At 43.7% G+C, this 19648-nt stretch overlaps 1 protein-coding gene across 1 annotated transcript in view; it reads right to left on the bottom strand.

Annotated features, from left to right (window-relative positions):
• POC5 (POC5 centriolar protein) overlaps window positions 1-597 on the bottom strand; it is a 35116-nt gene extending 34519 nt beyond the window's left edge. Inside the window, exon 1 of the mRNA XM_056848605.1 lies at window positions 570-597. The gene's annotated coding sequence lies outside the window, so the exon portion shown is untranslated. The remainder of the gene's footprint in view (window positions 1-569) is intronic.
• Between the last annotated feature and the right edge of the window lie 19051 nt (window positions 598-19648).

Below are 19648 nucleotides of genomic sequence, written 5' to 3' on the forward strand. Positions count from 1 at the left end.
AAAATGCCGTCAAGTCTCAGCCGACTTATGGCGACCCCTTTTTGGGGTTTTCATGGCAAGAGACAAACAGAGGTGGTTTGCCAGTGCCTTCCTCTGCACAGCAACCCTGGACTTCCTTGGTGGTCTCCCATCCAAATACTAACCAGGGCTGACCCTGCTTAGCTTCTGAGATCAGGCTAGCCTAGGCCATCCAGGTCAGGGCTGCACCTAGCTAGGGATAAATAAAACACCAGCCTCCTAAGGCAACAATTAGCAGAGTTGCAAGCACCACGAGCCAATTGCACCAGCAAAAGTGCAATTAGGAAGGCGCCGAAGTCGGTCGAGGAGAGGGAACGGTGGGAAAGCCACCAGCAGAGCTAAGTGGCGGGCATGGGGGTTTGGGAGAAACCCCGCGCGCTTCAACAGGTTGCGTTCTACCTGGGAGCCAAAGGGACGGGCAAAGGACGCCTCCCCAGGAGTTGTCCTTCCTCAACCAACTTCTTCAGCCTACTCCTCACCCGCAAACCACAAAAAAAAGACGCGCACACCCCATCCCGGAAGCAGCCGCGCTTCCTCCCTTTACAACTCACCTCCTCTCTCTGCAAAAGCAACCCTGGCAGTTTCAAACCGCCAGTAGCGAAATAAAAAAACTGACGCGATTGGTCCCGCTCCTTTTGTGAAACGCGCGCTGACAGGACAATCGTCCCCAGTTGTTTCGCCGCCAATCCGCAGGCCGCTTTAACCATTCAGAGGCGGGGCTTGGCGGATGACGACACCCCAATGGAAAGCCTGGAAGTTCGCAGAGTTTCTGTGAAGGGTTTTTGGGAAGGTCTAACAGAGCCGGGGTTCTGACGTCAGAGGCTGAGCTCGGCTCCGCGTGCTGATTGGTCGGTTGATGCTAGCCCGGGCCTGAGAGGCGGGTGGTTAAAAGGCGGTTAGGGCGAGGCCGCGAGAGTGAGGTTGCTAGGGGGTCGGAGTCAGGGCGTTGGCAGTGTAGGAAGGTGTGTTGAGCGAGCCAGAGTGGTGTAGTGCTTAAGAGCGGTGGAGTCTGATCTGGAGAACCGGGTTCGATTCCCCCACTCTTCCACATGAGTGGCGGACTCTAATCTGGTAAACTGGATTTGCTTCCCCACTCCTACACATGAAGCCAGCTAGGAGACCTTGGGCTAGTCACACTCTCTCAGCCCCACCTGTAAGCCGGTTTGATTCTCCCTTAAGTGGCAGAGAAAGCCGGCATGTGAAAACCAACTCCTCTTCTTTTATTGCTGCTCGTCTGGTTTTAGGTTTATTTATCTGGCATTATTTAGACAAGTATAAGATGACAAGAGTCATTAGAAAAGACAATAATGCTAGGAAAAGTGGACGGCAGCAGGGGAAAAGGAAGCTGGATTAACTCTATAAAGGAAGCCTTAGTCTGCAAAACCTGAGAAAGGCCCTTAACAATAGGACATTTGGGAGGACGTTAATTCATAGGGTCTCCATAAATCAAAGTGACATGACCGCACATAACGCACATGGTTTATTCCCAAGTAAGGGTGCACAGGACTGAAGCTTTTATTTAAACGACAAAAGAGGTCTCCCTTTGAAGAAATTGTCCCGCAATGAGTAGTAGTGCGCTTGCCTTCTGCTTTACGTTTTCAGAGGAGGAAGATGCCTCCCAAGGCTTGCAGAATCCGAATATATATATTTTTTTATCAAGTTCTCATTGTAGACCCTTCACTTTTACTATTTTTTTTAAATTTTAAAAATGGCTTGATTAGAATTGAGGGGAGTGAGGTAGCAGCTGGTTTTAATTTGAGCCCTTCTGCACTGAGTATACCTTGAATGCTATTAAGGATAGAGTTAGCCCTACAAATGTGGAATAAAAACGAAGGGGGGAAATATTACTTCTGTAGGTCATCTGTATTATTCCAACAAAGAGTGAGTTGGTTTAATGAGAAGAGGAAGAATTTTATCACACACCAATCGCCAATATATAGTGAAATAGTAATCTGTGCAGGATTTGTATATCTAGAGTACCGGTATATGCAGTTTTGCAGGTAGTATGTCTATATTGGTAACTTTATGCTGAGGATTTACAACAGGGCTAACAGTTGTCATCATGTCTCACCCTTGAATTTTCTTTGGGCCACATTCAGACAACGGTTATTTCAATTTAACAATATATATATTAATTACTTAACATTTTTAAACTCACGTACCTTTGAGTTTTACTCTGCTCTGGTTAGACCTCACCTAGAGTACTGTGTTCAGTTTTGGGCACCACAATTTAAGAAGGATGTGGACAAGCTGGAACGTGTCCAGAGGAGGGCAACAAAGATGGTGAGGGGTCTGGAGACCAAGTCCTAGGAGGAAAGGTTGAAGGGTATGTTTAGCCTGGAGAGGAGCAGACTGAACGATGATATGATGACCATCAAGTACTTGAAGGGCTGTCATATAGAGGATGGTGCCGAGTTGTTTTCTGTTGCCCCAGAAGGTTGGACCAGAACCAACGGATTGAAATGAAATAAAAAGTTTCCATATAAACATTAGGAAGAACTTTCTAACAGAGCAGTTCCTCAGTGGAACAGGCTTCCTCGGGTGGTGGTGAGCTCTCCTTTCCTGGAGGTTTTTAAGCAGAGACTAGATGGCCATCTGTCAGCAATGTTGATTCTATGACCTTAGGCAGATAATGAGAGGGAGGGCATCTTCCGGGAATGGAGTAGGGGTCACTGGGGTGTGTGTGCGGGAGGTAGTTCTGAATTTCCTGCATTGTGCATTTGGTTGGACCAGATGACCCTGGTGATCCCTTCCAACTCTATGATTCTATGATGCTAGGAGAGAACTTCATGTGAAGAAAGAATAATTTAGGCTTCTCTTTAGAAAAAGGTAGCACATTAACTCTTGTATTTGTTCCTGTGAATGTTAACAGCAGCAATGCTTGCTTTTCGTCTACTCACCTTGCCTCTCCATCTATTTGACTAGTGAACAGCAGATCCAAGAAAAACTCCAGTATATCTCCATATGTCCTTGCTGAATATAGCGTGCTTGAGAAGAAAATGTATTGTTTTAAAAACACAGGTGAACATTCCAAGAAGTAAAGCACACCCTAAAAACTCCTACAAAAGTACCTCCGGCTTTTTGCTTTTTTGCTTTGTAAACACAGTCTGCATTTTGTGGAGGCATCTGGAAGCAGGTAGAACACTGAGGTAGATGGACCATTGGTTAATGTGATGTAGCATGGTAACTTATGTTCTTATCAAAAAAGGTTATTGCTTGGGCTTTAACTCACATTGGGGTGTGTGTATCTGTTCTGACAACTAAATTCATATCCAATCATGCTATTTTTAAATTAATCTTCAACTTTTTAATCTTAACCAACAATTTATGAGGGCAGAAAATTAAACAGCTGTTGAGGATGCATGAACCAGATGAAAATAAATAAGGAAGGACTAAATGAAAAGACAGTAGGTTAGGCTTCCCCCCCCCACTCCTATCTAGGAGTAATCATTCAATACATCTGAACAAACAAGAGGCATGATCACATATTACTAATCTAAAGGAATCGAAGTTCTTAATGCCGAGACTAGGAGGCAATGTAAGAATAATACCCAGATGTGGCAGAACAGTTACAATAAGTTTGAAATAATACCACAATTAAGTTTCAAAACTTATTTTTCCTCACTGATATTATACATTAATTTACAAAAAAAACCAACCTTTAAAGTTGGGGAAAGGAGGGAATTTGGCCTTAAGTCTGCCTACATATTGTAGAGGCACATGTCTTCCACCGTACCATGTAGGGTATATTGGGGTCAATCTGTCATGTTCAAGTCAGAATATCCCAAGTACCTTTGAAGTTACACAATTAGCTTGCATATGAATGTGCAACTCAGTTTCAGAAGTTCCTCTCAAAATATCAGCATTGCTGGTGGTTGCATTTACACTAGGCGACACTTCTTACCATTAAAGCCTCCTAGTTGGTGCGATCATGAATTCTTAAATTTAGTTTTTTCATCTAGGCTTCTGTTGTTCATGCATGAAGAGAAGAGCTTAAAATATGACTTTTCTATCTGAAAGTGTTTTCAAACAGTCTCACCTGTTTTTTGCTAAATTGTTTTATCAGTTTTATCTCAGGTATTAGTGTTTGAGTTAGAGCGCTAGGATAATTCTGAAAATCCTGTCAGTAAGTACATCATATAACCTATGATAATGATTTCAAATATGATACATGCTGTTGACGAGACAAAAGAAAAGAAAGCTTATAATAGGTTTGTAATGAAAAGTCTAATCAATATTTGCTATGCCGAGATTCACTATGGCTTTACAAGTAAATATATAAAAGAAAATTAAATGATATAACGCTGAATATTTGCAAATGAAGTGCATGTGTGTGGTGATTATGTTATATTGTGGGTTCTTGGAGATTGTTTCTGAGGTAACAGGTGTTGAGAAAGACTGTTCTCTCCCTGGGTTCCTGGAAAGGCACTGCCACTCAAAACAGACATACTAAAGTAGATGTACCAACGTTCTGACCTTAGTATAAGTTATCTCTATTGCTCTACTGTATTACCCCGCTTTTCCAATTATTGTTTAAAGTGGCTCATGTTCAAAGTTAAAACAAAATAAGTAGATTAATCAATTGCAGATAAATTTTAGAGCAGCAGATGTTAATAAATGAAAAAATATCATAGTGCATGAGTTGCATAGAAGCTGATGAGGCTGGGGAGGGTCACCCAGAATCTACAAGATAAACATCTACTTTACATGGAGCAGAGCATCAAAGGCTGCCGGCAACTCAAAACACTCACCCAAAAACAATTTAAAAAGAAGCTTCACTTGCCACCTAAATGGAGCCATCAGGTGAATTTCACAGGAAAAAAATATTCCAGAAATGTGGAACTACCAATGTAAAGCCTTATCTCTGATAACTACCTGCCGTAAGTGGGTATTGGAGGGAGATCTTAATGGAATCTAGGATCCGAAAGAAATGGTCCTTGTGGTATCTTGATCCCAGCCCATTTATAGATCATAGCTGTCACTCAGAATTGCTATTCAGAAATTAACATCTGTTTTATATCATTATCTAAGCCTCCAGAAGCAGCTGTGAAAGTCCTGGGGATGTGGTCAAGTGCCTTCAGGTGACCAAACTGATGAGTTGGAGGTGATATTGATTGGGAAGGCAGAGTGTTCAGCTGGTTTTATCTGCCACTCTTAGATGGGCTTAAGCTTTCTTTAATAGATCAAGTTAAGCACTTGGTGCTCTTAGATCTGGCCTTATGAATGCCAGATCAGCACTGTTGTTAAGAATGCCTTCTTTCAATTACATTTAGCTCACAAGCTGGTCTCTTATTTAAACTTTGCCAGCCTAGCCAGGTGGGTAAACTATGAGGGTGGGGCTATGCTCCCTCTGGGTTGTCAGGCCCTCAGGGATTTCCTAGCGGGGCAATCCCCACTACCACCAAGGCAGCCAGGTAGCATCGTGAACCTGCCAAGGGTGTCAGGTTATCAAGTTCAGTCAGTCCTGTTTGTCTTTGTAGCAACTGAACAAGTTCCTAGGAGGCACTGGGCTGGGTTTGTTTGTTTTTGTAAAGGTAAGAGGGGACCTTCAGTTGATAATTCTGTCTGTGGAGAAAGAGTATAGAATGGGGAAGGGAAAGATAAATCCATCAAGAGGCCTCCATGGTTGGAAGAATGTATTTCCTGTAGCCTGCAACAGAAACTCTGATGTAAGTATGGGTAGATTTGAGTCCAGTAGCACCTTAGAGACTTATTTTTGAGGTATAAAGTCTCGAGAGTCAAAGCTCCCTTTGTTAGTATCTGACAAAGGGAACATTGACTCTCAAGATCTTATACCCCAAACATCTTGTTAGTCTCCAAGGTGCTACTGGACAGCATCTCTGGCTGTTTTATTGCAGGCCAACAATGTTACCCTCTGCAACTATCTCATATAAGTAATGAATCAAGAGAATTCATCCAGGACAGTCAATATGCTACTGTTGTCTAAAGAAGATAGTGCTTCATACATTCGTTTCATACACATTGTTTGTTTTGATACTTTTATGCTCCAGTAAGGGTAGATGAATGTACAGAACACTGTCTTTTACCTATTGTACATTGCCTAATTTTTATTTAGATATTTAACTTTTTCGTTTGTTGTGGACCAATAGTTTTAGAATGCAAATATTAAAAATACAGGAGAGAAAATGGTTCAGTGACCTTAAGCATGATTTTTCCTATTTGTCTGCATTAGTTGATAAAGAATTACAAAAGTTCATTTGTGTAGACAATTTTTTGCTTCTGGTCTTGTGAAAAAAGTTATTGGTGTACATGATCATTGGATTCGTTCAATGCTATTGTCAGGGCTTCTGGCATCGCGCAGTATTAGCCCATTGTGTAGGCAACATAAGTAAGCTTAGAAAAATGAAAATCCATTAAAGTTTTTTCTATATAGATATTAGTGAGGGTTTCAAAAAAAATAATTTTGGTAATCTACAAAGAACCATTCCGCTCTAACCCGATTCCTTAATTAGCACATACACAATAATAAACAGTTTAAAGTTTAAGCATAGAGGATTTTTTTAAAAAAATTATAATGTCAGAAAGAATTCACTGCTTATTTACAGTTAAGCCTTTCTCTTTTGTAAACTTGCATCACAGAAGAATGACTCTGGTCAGTTGAATACTTCTATAGAAAAGCTGCTTTTAAAATGGAAGAGAACTGGTGATCAGCTAAATCACTTTGTGTAAAAGATCAAAAGATCAGCATCTCTGGAGACTGACTTAATGGCTATTTGTACATAAAGAACATATTTGTGATGACACATTTTGCCTCGAGTGCCACGGATTTCCACTACAACCACAAAGTAATGAAGGACCATAACATGCACATTAGCAATACCTTTCAGAACAGAGCTGAGGTTTCTGCTAAAATCTGTTATTCAGAATTATTTATGAAAGGACGATCTGCTTTTATTTTGTTTTTCTTGCTTGCAGCAGTTCGTGTACCACTTTTAAAGGTAGGCTTCAAGCACTTCCACCATACAACTTAAAGAACCTCTTCAAAGATTATCCTCGTACATAATGACTAGGTAGCTGGAACAGAGCAACATGTCCATTAGAAAATGTTCTTCTATTCACAGTATGATGAGTAAGAAAAAGAAAACAGTAAGGATTGCATTTTCAAAGGCTATAATTCTCTATAATTCTGTTATAGAGAGGCTGAAACAGCAGAACTGCCAGATGGGAATCTCCGTGTATCAAGATACACTATTAAGAGAGGGACTGAGGCAGCACTGCCTCTGTTATTTAGCCTTGAGCCTTCCCAGATGTTCTGTCTCTCTCTCTTAAGCAAAATTAGTTACACAAAACAAGTATGTATATTATAACATATGTAGAAGACACATCATCTAATTTCCTTCCTACATGGCAAAATACACACAAATCATTTCAAATATAATGGTCACTTTATGTTTATAAAGACAGTAAAAAAGGCAAACTATCCACTTAACAGTTAATGATGCTTTAAAGATAAGTATGTATGAACATAATTGCATGCCAGTCATATAACACAAACGTATTCATATAGTTATGCAGTCATTTACCTGAGATTTTTCCTACCAGCCTTCAACCAATATTAGTTGTTCATTTGTTATTTGAACATGAATAATTGCTTAGCCTATCAAATCAATATATCTAATTCTCAGTGTGGCCACGTATGTGGATACTTAAATCCAGAAATTGGAGCCATGGACAAAAAATACAGATCTTTGCGGCCCCATTCCTGTGGGGGGGACGGGACGGGGAGGCTCGTTACCCCGGGGGAGAAAACCCATAACCTGGCGACTGACCCGTGGTCCTACCCAAGAATGACTAGTACACGTACCTGGAGTGAAACAGGCCACAACTTTATTGATTACAGCGTTAGGCATTGGCAAGCATGAAGGGCAGGATCCAGGGATTAGCTGACCCATCTGTCAGCTGATAGCACCCTCGCCCAACCCGTCTGCTGGGCGCAGCCTGAGATGGCAGTATGCTGGGTCCCCACATGGGCGGAAGCCAACTGTGTGGTCCACTGCCGCTTGGGAGGAGGCCAAACCGCAGTGCCCGAGACAGGCTTTACCAATCATGGCCTCCCCCCAAAACCCTTTATTAGGGTCCCCAGAGTGGGAAGCGGGGAACGCAGGCCGTCTTTCCCCCAATCTAGATCCGGCCCCATGCCCAAACCGCCAACCCTCAGTTGTGACAGATGACCCACCCTAACCCCAGAAACCAAGGGGAGGGCAGGCGGGACAAGCGGCGTGGTGGGAAGCATGGCTGGGGGCGGGGCCGTGTTTTATTCCCCCCCCCGGCATGCCGGCCAGCTCTGATCTCATTGGAGCCTGCCCAGTCCTGTGACGGCCCTGAAAGGCCCGCCAAACCAGCCCGGGGGGCGGGGAGACAGCCACGGGGGCAGCCGGGAGCAAGCCGCCGCCATTGCCTCCCCCCGGCCGCCCCCCGTAGAGCATGGGCTCACCCCCTCCCCACGGGGGGAAGGCGCCAACGCCCCACCGCCCCCGACCAGCCGAGGCAGCCGGTAAGCCGAGACCCCCACTTGCCCCCCCGTTCCCCACCCCCGCGGGCCAGCAAACCCGGATCCCCCCAGAGGGATCCGCTGCTTCTACAACCCTGAAAAAGCTTCAGAATTGCAGAAAAATCTGAAATCTAAAAAGAAAAAAAAACTTTGGGTTAAAGCCCTCCAAAACTATAGAAGCAATTCTTGAAGAAACAAATGCCCTCAGAAGCCTTTGCTAGGCCATCCCAACAGTATTGCCAACCTTCAAGCTTTGGTTTCTGTCAGTAAAAGGTGGGGAGAGAGGGCCTTTTTCAGGGCTGTTTTGGCCTTTGAGGGGGGATGCGTGGCCCCTTAATTTGGAGGAAGGCTTCAAACTTGAGCTCAAAAAAAATGCGGTATAAATATTTTAATATTTTTTTAAAAAAATTAGCTCAGTGAAGTGGTAGGATAGGACTGGTTCCATCCACCCCAGTGTTCACTTAGTTCTCCATTTAAAAGCACATATGAATGTAGTTGCATTTGCTAGCTATAGACTGGGCAAACTACAGCACTTTATTGTCTGCTGTGTGAATTGCATTTTTACCTTCCCCAGGTATTCCACTTATTTATAATAATGTATTTGCAACTTGAATAACATTTCTCCCATTAGAAACATGATTTTAATCCACTGGATGTGCCCAGCTGTTGTACTTCTCTTTTGCTGAAGAAATTTTCATCGCTTCTACAGCAGGTGGCAACACATCATACTGTTCAGGCTCCAGTGAGCTGACGGATGATCATGAGTAGTGACTGAGGAAGTGACTGGAATACATAAGGAACTGTGAGAAGAAACAGCTACAAAGCTGAGTCTTACTGGAACAGAGGTGATAAAGAGTCAGTACTGTCAAACAGGTTTTGTTCCTATAATTGATATGAGCAAGTGTTAAGGTCCTGATAACAGTAAAGGGGGGAATAAAAGGGATAGCAATAAGATTCTCAGCTACACATGATGAAAATCACAACTGATTTTTATATCTCTGGTACAAGTCGCAAGCCTTTGTCTAGTTTAATGAGAGAGAGACCCATCTCAGACTACAAATCCCAAGGACATCATTTCAGTTTATATGGGAAATAAACTGAAGTTCCGTGATAGAGAATGACACTTTTCGTTTCTTCACTTTCCAATCCTGAAAAGTCCATACTGAAATTGGGGCTGATCGGAGACTTAACAGTACAGGCAGTTGTTGAGTATGCTACTAACAAGGATACTGTTGCTGCAGTGTGTGTGTGTTAAGTGCCGTCAAGTCGCCTCTGACTCATGGCGACCCTATGAGTTGCTGCAGTATCCAAGCTTAAAGCAAACATGCAACACCTATGAAGAACTCTTCTTAGATACTACAGTGGAAAGTAATGGTGGGGCATATAGAAGTCAAATGATAGGGGTAATGGGAAACCAGTCCAGTTGTAATGGTTCATGTGAAGGGATACAACAGTAGCATTGCTGATACCCCCTCAACATGGTCCTCAAATGCCAAATCAAGCTGGATCAGGGTTGTCATGCTGCAACCGAGAAAAGTTGTGGGAGATCATGCAGTTGTGGCTTCTGCCTTATTCCTATCAGTCCCTTCACCCGCTGTAGTCCCTCACATTCTGCAGGCAATAGCATTCCCATTCTTTCCCACATCTTTATCTGTAAAAAAATCGCCTTCTCCTTACCACTATGCTGCTTCCGTTCCCAGAAAAGAAATGGTGTTTTTTTTCTGAAGGCACATATGTGCTCAGTGGTACTAGGGTGCCCAGCACATACTTTAATTGCTTTTTTAAGGAAATGCAACATTATGCCTTTCCACATACACTTTCCAATAGCTCCTGTGGACCTACTTTGCTCTTAAAATCTCCAGCTGCCCAGACAGCTGTGGCTGTTGAGGATGCTTGTCCACCTGACCATAAGAGCTCCTGCAATCATTTCTATTGCACTGTGGAATGATCAGGAATTTCTTTGGGGAGAGGGAGAAAAAAGCAGCATATATGCACTGATGCTGGAACAAGAAGCATGCAGAACATACTTTAATATTGTTTTATAAAAATAATGATACAAACTGGATGATATTCTAGGGATAGATATTTAGCTGTGTTTTTGAATGTGATTAATTTTGGAATGGGTTGGTATTGTTCTGTGAGGGAGTTGGCCACACATCCATGGGGCTTCTGGGTAACAGGAGGCCACAGGCATATCCCAGGCCTGGCTAGGGTCTTTAAAAGGCTTGAGGGAGGAGACTGGTGATAACAGACCAGCTCCAAAGGAAGGTATATCATCCAAACTGAGCCTTGGAACACAAGGGCTATGACCTGAGACTCAGCAACAATTAAAAAAACAAACACAACACAATAGCACTTGGGGAGGGAATACAAAGGAAATAACTCTTTAAAGAAATGTTACTATATGGGGAGGGGCCCTGGCTCAGTGGTAGAACATCTGCTTGGCATGCAGAAGGTCCCAGGTTCAATCCCCGGCATCTCCAGTTAAAGGGACTAGGCAACGTGAAAGACCTCTACCTGAGACCCTGGTCTGAGTAGACAATACTGACTTTGATGTACAATAGCCCACTGAGACCCTCACCCTAATTCTGTTTCTGGGATTTAGGAGGCTCAGCATGGGGAGGGGGTTAAGTGAGGGAGGAAATTGGCAAAAATTGGAAGGGTTGTTCCACCAGCGTTAGTTTTCATGATGGCAGTGGAGGTGCATCCTTGGATCCACCCCAGACTTTCTGGAATGTATTAGTAAGCAAGTAGTCTGAGTACTGGGGGAAAGAGTGTATGTCAGAACAATGGCATTTTGAGGACAACTGTGCTGCCTCTTTACATCATCATTCTTGTTTCTGGGGGGAAAAACACCCAAATTTATACAAATTTGTGGGAATGAACTACCTAGCCAACCTGTATTTTTCTCCCAGCAACTTGCAATATTTCTCATCTGACTGTTCATAGTGCTGTAGATCAACCTATTTATGTTTAAAACTCTTTCTCATAACAAATACTAGAGGAAGGATATGTCTGATCCTTTTGTTTGCACAATATCCAGGTTTCTCCTCTTATGGAATTGAACAGTTCCTGAGATGGTGCTTCACCATGTTCATATTTTGATCAAAAGAAGCAGCTTTTGTTCCTTGCAGAGCAACTAACTAATATTAAAAGTTCTGGTGTGTTGAGTGATCATCTTAATGTAGCTATAAACCACTTTGAGATCTTGTTGGGAAAGGGCGGGGGGAGAGACCTTATGGTCTAATGAAACTATCACTGAGCGCCAGTAAATTCTACTAATTTCTGCCTTTATAAATCAGAAATACAGCAGAATCCTACCTACTTACTGAATTCCCCTAGGAATTCACAGCAATTGCTACCCACTTGAGGGAAATAGGCATATTTCTCAAGAGAGGGTATTACGAAACCACAAAATGCACTCTACCACAATCAGAAGATTATTAGAGTCACAACAAGCAGAATTCTATACAGAAACCAATTAAAAGGCAATAAAATTAGGCATGTTGATTGCAACAAGCACGTATAAGATGAAAGGTCTTTATAGTCTCTTTAAAGGACCCAGGGTCTGGGATCTGTCACACATTGAAAGGCAGCTGATTCTGCTACAGATAATGTTTGCTGTACAGTGGCCACAAGTTTGAGGGAACCATCATGAGATTTTCTGTGCTAGATCGTGCTAGAACCACCACTCCCCACTGTGGCCAGCTTGCTCTTTTGCTGGATGACTGCTGTGGTGATGGTGGTTTTACCCTCTCTTCCCTGTGATCTCTCCTCCTGGCACCAGGTGCTGGAATGAGAGAGGAGAGACTGCAGAGAAGGGCAGGTGGTTTGTTGGAGAGGCCCTTCTGTCACTGCATGATGCCCACACCTCAGGGAGGCTTGCAGCTTAGCCATCCTTCTGTCCTGCCAGTGGTAGCTGGTGCAGCAACCGGAAGCCTCACTAGACAGGAGCCTTGCTTACTTTCTTCAAATATGGGGTGGGTGCCATATCGGGGAATGGTGCTCAGAGCAGCCATGGGTGGCATGTCAAAGAGCCACATGTGGCTCCCGAGCCACTGGGCTTAGAAAGCTGTAATTCTGGCCTTTTATGCATGAGTTGTTTCCATGGCGATCATCTCCCCTCCCCAACTACTTCAGAGTTTTGTTTGCATTATGTACATCATTGCCATTCTTTTAAGAAGAAGAAGAGTTGGTTTTTGTATGCCATCTTTCTCTACCACTTAATGGAGAATCAAACCAGCTTACAATCGCCTTCCCTTCCCCACAACAGACAGCCTGTGAGGTAGGTGGGGCTGAGAAAGTGTGACTAGCCCAAGGTCACCCAGCTGGCTTTGTGCGTAGGAGCGGGGAAACAAATCCAGTTCACCAGATTAGCCTCCGCCGCTCATGTGGAGGAGTGGGGAATCAAACCTGGTTCTCCAGAGTCCACTGCTCCAAACCACCGCTCTTAACCACTACTCCACGCTGGCTTACTTTGCTCTTTCCACGCATTTTCCCTGCGTTTTCTGGATGCTGCCAGAAGCAGCATCCAGAAAATGTGGGGGGAACACGGGGAGACAGCAAAGGGACTTCTAAAGGTCGGAAAAGACGTGCATAATGAAAACAAAGTCCTGAAATAGTCAGGGGTGTATATGTGTGATCGCCACAGAAACAACCTGTGCATAAAAGGCCTCTGTTTAGGACTGCAGTATTGGTCGTCTAGCTAACCAGCTAGTCACAACCTGCTGTCTGCTTTTGAACATTGAATGTTGCAGTATTATTTCTCTGCTTATTACATTATTTGCATTGATATGTTTGCTTTGCCTGTTCTTAGGAAATAAGCCTCCCTGCCCTGATTTTGCTCTCGCTGTGTCAGGACCTGAGCCTACCATAAATCTTGTGCTGCTGGCTACCTGATCCATATCAGGCAAAGGTTCATTCTGTGCACTAAAGAATGGAACAGGCAAGGGCCCTAGCTGTGCTGTCCAGCAAGATTCATTGCGCCAAGTAATGGGCCAGAGGAGGCTTGGTGATACTTGCAGAGTGCTGTTAAAAGACTGTGGGTCAAATTTGCTGGCTGGCTAATTTTGAGCAGCTAGGAGACCTAATACTGTTGACTACGGATCACCTTCACCCTCAACTGCCCAGGAACAGGGCCTAAAATATGGAGGTTAGTGCATCTTTGTGATGAGCTTGTAGGAACAGGAAATGGACTTTAGGGGGATGCTTGTTTACTGCTGATTGTGATAAAAGCAAGCAAAGACGTGTTTGTGCTCTCTTTCCCTTTCTTGTTCGAGTCCTATGCCCCAAAAGGTTGAATTTTGCTCCATCACGTCACTGACTAGTAGGTTTTAATAAAGCAGTGTTTTGGAACCATGGATTATGGGTGATTTAGGTCACAGTGTTGTTAATCAACAGCTTTTATTTTTCTGGGCATAACCATGGGTATACACACACATTCTATTACAGACATACAATGAACAGTACAATTGGTGGTCGGGTAATGATGATTAGGCAGTGTGGTATTCTGGCTCTAAATTGTAGACTGTCATCTATTGTTTGTGAGGCTGCTTTCTCTTTCTACGGTCTGATTCATTCTGAGTCATGCCGAACATATCCTTGTCGAAATGGGGCACGCAGCAGAGAGGGCTGTCGTGCTTGTTCTGCACCATTAGGTAATTGTATGAGTCTTCCTACTGGAAATGCCTGTGAGGCTGGCAGAGAGTACGAAAGGAGTAAAAGAGTGTAGGCGTTGCTGAGAGAGCAGGCAAACTCTGGGGAAAAGAAAATATACCTAGTCCCATTTTAATAGGGGGAAAAAACTTTTAACGTGACCATGAATATGACAAATCCACCATCATGGGTTGTCTTGTTTTATTGACACTTGAAAGTTTTAAAAACTGCAGGCCATTTTTGCAGAACATCATCTGATGCAGCTTTTTAAAAATGGCCCTGGGGAATTTGAGTGGCAAAAAATTAACATGTACAAATTCAGTTGTACGAACTCTCAGGTTTGGTTTCAGTTTGAGATGCATCCTAAGGGGTCAGCATCTTAGCTTTCTATTAAAGGTAGATATTTAAGTAATTTGCCTTTGCCTTGCTTCCACGCAGGGGCCCTTTCCCTGGTCAAAAACCAGTGGGTGAACATTTCAACCTTCCAGGACATTCTGTTGCAGATTTAAGAGTAGCAGTTCTCTTACAAAGGAATTTTAAAGGGAGATTGGAAAGAGAAACTGCTGAATTACAGTTGATATTCAAACTAAAGTCAATGCATTTACCTGGGCTGAATAAAGACCTTGCATTCATGACCCATTACCAATGCTGATTTCTCCACACCCATCTCTCCCCTGGACATAACAGACTCTTCTGCATATCACACCTAATCCCATCAAGCCTGCTATTCATATTTACATACTGTTCCTCTACTTAAAGACCAATGGATTCACATTCTAGCTGTATCTGAAGAAGTGAGCTGTGGCTCACGAAAGCTCATACCCTACCAGAAAATATTTTTGTTAGTCTTTAAGGTGCTACTGGACTCTTGCCCTTTTTGACTACTGCAAACAGACTAACACGGCTACCCACTATGAATTATCTTCTGCCAGAAGTGACATTATCTCACTCGTACCACTGGCTCTCCCATGTCTCCACCCTCAACCCTCCTCCTGGTTGTTTGTAGGGTTGCCAGGTCCCCCCTCTCCTCCAGTGGGAGGCTATTCGGCTGCTATCGGGAATGTGCGTGAACCGGAAGTGCCACCTTGCAAGGGGCCTTATACCTCTTAGTTTGAGTGGTAAAGTGGCCCTTTACCACTCAAACTAAGAGTTTGGGTGATATAAGGCCCCTTGCGAGGTGGCACTTCCGGTTCTAAACCGGAAGTGACGTGCACGCGGTATGTACGCGCATGTGCCCGTTTGCCCACCAACCCTCAGGTGGTCGGTGGACAGAGTGGTAAATTGCCGGGGGGTTGCCTGCCACCAGCGGGCACCTGGCAACCCTAGTTGTTAGGCTTGGCCTGACGACACTGTTCAGGCTACAGCTGGTTGTGGAATTATGGGTTTGAAATCTGAGCCCAAGGAGAAAAGTGTGGCTACCTACCAAGGTGAGAAAACCAACACATCCTGGACATCGAAGGGGGCTTCTGGAGATGCCCTTAGACTCTTCCTTTTCAGAATGTAATGGTTCCCCCACCCTCCGGGGGGAGGTACCAGTACCCTTGTCCATGACAAAACACCACTCTGGAAAGTTGATTCCCCCCCTACTTACAAATAAAGGCACCAAACAGCTCCCCCCCTGAACATTTAACTCGCTCCTGTCTACTATGACAGGCAGACTATCAGGCAGAGAAAGGTGTTTTTTTGGCATCTGCTGAGAGATTAGCTGGAGATGCCAGGGATGAATTTAGTATCTCCTGCATGAAAACCACCGAGCCATGGCCCACCAGCATGGTTAGTGTAATTGATCCTTAAATTAATAATTTCCATATCTCTTTTCATTTTTGCAATCTCACCACTTTTTCATTTAAAAAAATCTGTCAGTTGTGCTATTTCATTGTTATGCACTAATGGGACTGAAAGTAATTTTTAAAATGTCTGTGCTTGCAAGGGGGGGAATTATGAGCTTATGCTCCCCCTCAGTGTCATACTGGTCTCAGAGAGTATTGGATTTTAATTAAACATTTCCTGATCCTGTTTCCTATTTGCAACCATAGACTGTAAGCCAGGAGGGGACTGCACTGCAGGACATTTTGAAATGGCAGCACAAGAAATGATGAGACATTAGAAACCATGTCACAATTGGGCCACTCCTGCAATGTGTATCAGTAGAGCTTTGACGGTTGGCTCTGCACAGGCTAGTGCTGCCCCTCCATTCAAAGCCCAAAATATAGCCACAAACCAGGTCTGGGAAAAACAGACAGAACAACACAGAAAACACTAATCTACAACCATTTGACAGCAACATCATTTGGATTCTCTTTAGTAATCACATGAACAAATTACAGCAATTCCAGACCAAGATGTCCTGCTCAAGGCTGAGGTCCAGGAGTCAAGAAAGGCATCATCATAATGGGACTGGCGGCAACAACACAAAGAGCTTAGGTGATGTTATGGCAAAGGCTGCGGGTGGACTGAAGCCTTAAATACTCCTGCAAGGAAAGGGGGATGCAAGCCCCACTGCTCTAGCAGCAAGCTACTAGTTCTTAAAGGCACCATGCATAGTTACAATAGTGAGTGATCCAACAGAATTGGGGTGGTTCTTAGCCTTGTGGGCTTGAAGAGTCAGTTAGAAAGAGACTTTGGAGGCTGCAGTGAGCTTGGGGTGGGGTGTCAGAATCCAAAGAAGAAGGCAAGGCTGTATCCCAGGACGAGGGAGCTGATCCTGGCTCCTCAGACGCCTGGACATTGAAGGGAGCTCTTAGAAGCACCTCAGCCGTCTCCATCTGGGATGTTCCAGGTGCTCAGCCTCCTCCTTGTATGAATCTTCAGTCTCCTCACTTGATGAGGAAGAGTTAGTGCTCTGGTCTATGGCACGAGGAGGTAGTGTGGAACAGCCTCTGTCAACCATGGTTTTTCAAGAAACTATCCCTGACATACAAAGTTATTTAGAAATACAGAACCACTTTTTACTAAATATTGTGAATGTGGTTTTTCATGGATTATCACACAGTAAATGCCACACAAACATTTGCTGTAAGCTGGTGCTTTGGATAAGAAATCATTGTAGAGCTATTGTGCTTCAAAGACATCACTAAGCAGCCATCTTCAGCAGAGTTGTTAATTTGTTTAAACTTAATTGAGTGAAACACAAATGGCTACCCAGGAAATTAACAGTAATAGGACAATGCTTTTGTTTTGGTAGGATGAAGCCCACTGTTGCAAGAGTTATACTAGTCTTCCCCTTTACCTATCCCCTGCCTCAATTTCTCGCCCCCAAGGAACTGAGCGGGGCGGGGGGAATGTCCGTAGCGGTGCTCTAAGAGGCATCATCTGGACGTGATATCACATCTTGCCCAAACTGTGCCCTCCTTGGGCACCAGCCTCCAAATCTCCTGGCATTTGCCAAGGCAGTGTACATGAGAATGAAAGGGATGAAATATTAGGAAAGAGAGTTGGTGCACAGAATGTCATTAAAAAATTTGTATTTTTGCTTTCTTCCTTTCGTCCCTAACAACTGATCGAGAAGAAATAAGAGGCACAATGTACTGAGTTCTTCTGTCCAAGTTCTCCTGTGCAACTGCAAAAGAGCATTACCACTGAATGAGTGGTAATGCTCTTCTGCAGTTAAAAGATCTTGCTTGGGAGAGCATTCAAGTGGATTGTGCTTAATGTTCTTGCGCGGGGAAAAAAATCGTAAGTGCGGTCCTGTTGAGTCAGAGAAGACCAAAGGTTCAACACGTTTTTTAACTGCCAAATGGTTCTGGGAAGGCACAAGCAGGTTGTGAAGGCTCTGAGGCAATCATTGTTTTCCCCCCCCTTCTATCACCGTGCTGATTAGAGGGGAACAAAATGTCCGCACGTTTGATTTGGAGTGAGGCAGGAGACAACCAGATGGAATTGCCAACATGGATTCTGCCTCGTTTTAAATCATTGGCTGAGGCACAATTGATTAGCCCCATTATCAACTACACACTGTGCTGGCTAGAGAAAGGAAGAATAAACAAGCAAGAAGAGTCCCTCCAATAAAGAATGTGCAAAGAAATTAGCTTCAGATGATCCAAACAGAACAATATTAGCATTTACCAAAATGGGAACGTTCATTCTTTTGGCATGGTAAAAAAAATGTAAAACTAAATATTGGGCGGGGGGGACACGACAAAATCCTTTGTTTTTCTAGCTAATAAAGTTCTTACTTTAAATATTTCTTTTTAAATTGGGACTGTTCGAAAGAGAGAAATCACAAGAGCACCTTAAAAAAACACTGTATCTTGCAGTAAAATCCATTATCAACCCTTTGTTTGAATTCAGTTCACATCATCTTCTCATGGGCTATAAAGAGGTTCACTCTGTTCCAGAACAGTAATCGCAATCCATTAAATTCTGTTCCCTGTAGTCTTTCCCCCCAGTTACATTTGATGCTATAGGAGTGTGTGTGTGTGTGTGTGTGTGTGTGTGTGTGTGTGTGTGTATGAAAGAAAGAGCTCTTTCCCTCTTATGTCAGTAAGGAGCTTCATAAAATCAAAGCGAATTTTTCCTGTCTAATGCACTTAAGTCTATTTGTTTTCCTTTAACGAATACGCGTCTAGAAGGTAAAACCTTAAGAGGTGTTAACTTGCACACTAAGAAAAAAGCTGGCAAAAAGGGGATAACTATACTTTGTTAAGGATGGTTTCTCAAGTTTCTAATGTAACATCAGGGATTTGCAATATTCAGGCCTCACTTTCTAGTTGACCCCTAACGTTTTCCCCATGCTAGGGTTTTTGTCACAAGTAAGGGTTTGCAGGAGCCCCTTCTATGATGAAAAGTCATTGGGCAGAATGGCTCTGAGACAGAGCACCTGAACCAATGGTTCCACTTCTGCCTAAAATTGTCTTTGATGCTTCTGGGAAGATAGGATGGGGGAAGTCAAGTACCGGTACTTTCATTTCATAAACACTGTCACTCACGCCTGTCAAACCCAACTTTATATTAGTCAGACTGTTTATTTGGGTGTCTGTCCATTCCATACCTGTAGAGCCAGTGTGGTTACTAGAGTTACCAGAATGCTGGAGCAGAAATGGGAACACACGGGCTCAAATGCCCCACTCAACCATGAAGCTTACTGGCTGACCTTGGGCCAGTCAATCTTTCTCTCGGCCTGACCTACCTCATAGGACAGGGAATGGAATGGGTAGACAATGAATCATGGATACTGCCCTGCGGTCTTTGAAAGAGGGGTAGGATACATATGATAGCTAGAGTCAACTCTAAAGTCACATTTTAAAATATATTCACCACCAGGAAGCTTATATTGTGTTATCCTTTCAGCCAAAATATCAGCAGGTCATATTAGGTAGCAGCACTCAATGACATCCCTCTGAGTGGCACACACAGTCGTAGCCACCCACCAATGCAACCACTGGCCCTCAGTGCCACTCCCCCCCCCATGGAGCACTAGGGGACAGAGAGGAAAGACCCTGCAACAGCACAGCTCCAACAGAG

This window comes from Euleptes europaea, chromosome 4 (genome assembly GCF_029931775.1).
Source record: "Euleptes europaea isolate rEulEur1 chromosome 4, rEulEur1.hap1, whole genome shotgun sequence".
In the NCBI taxonomy this organism is placed as follows: domain Eukaryota; kingdom Metazoa; phylum Chordata; class Lepidosauria; order Squamata; family Sphaerodactylidae; genus Euleptes; species Euleptes europaea.